Genomic DNA, 995 nt, shown 5'->3' with positions numbered 1-995 from the left:
TATATATATATATATATATATATATATATATCATCATCATCGTCGTCGTCGTCGTTTAACGTCAGCCTTCCATGAAGACTTACTGAAATGATTCATTATTGTTGCCACATGATGCCCTTATATGACTTTTAAGCCCAGCCAAGCTTTTACACATTTTCTTATATACTAGACAATTGTGCTGGCTGGCAGGAGAAACAGGTGCCATCATATGCACTCTCTTAACATGTCTTTTGTCTTTTTAGACCTCCAACTGAGAGGCACACCCTTCCACATTTTACACATTTTGATGGATGTGATTCAGAGGGTTTGGCAAAGTGAAGAGGTTCCTCCGGATTGGCGTGATGCAGCGTCTGATAATCATCGCAGCAGCTGTCTGTTAGCTGTTGCTTGAAATATATATATTTATATATATTTAAAATTTCACATTAATAATAATTTTATGAATACATGGAAAATGAACTATTCTTTCGAACAATGAAAGACACAAATAATTTTACCGATCTACTTGGTAAAAGTATTAATTAATTGATTGATTAATGAATTTTACCCTTTTATTATTAATTTGAAATTATAATTTACTCCCTGATCGAATACTGCAGTTTTCGGCAGTACTGCTCATAACATACACGTGAGTACAAGGGATAACTATGTATGTACATTCGGGTGTGTAAATTTTGGAAGTGTTGGTTGGATATCTGTTGCACAATATCGTTCAATCGTATGCATATTTAACCCTAGCACTTTCAAATTTTATACTGGAAATGCTACACTGATGACGGGAAGTAAGTAATTAAACACTTTAATCTAAAAACGCTTCTGTGGCTAATTGGAGTCGTGTTGATTCATTTTTCTCTTTCCCTACTTAAAAGAAGTGTGTCTGGGAGATTCTTACAGTAGTAGAAAGGGAATTTTTTAACGCTGATTTCTAAATTCGGTATGTGGTGAAGCAATTAGCTGACACCTAATTATAATTATGTTTATAATTACAGAATGTG

This window comes from Octopus bimaculoides, chromosome 13 (genome assembly GCF_001194135.2).
Source record: "Octopus bimaculoides isolate UCB-OBI-ISO-001 chromosome 13, ASM119413v2, whole genome shotgun sequence".
Classification (NCBI taxonomy): Eukaryota; Metazoa; Mollusca; class Cephalopoda; order Octopoda; family Octopodidae; genus Octopus; species Octopus bimaculoides.
Note: the sequence above shows the minus strand (reverse complement) of the source record.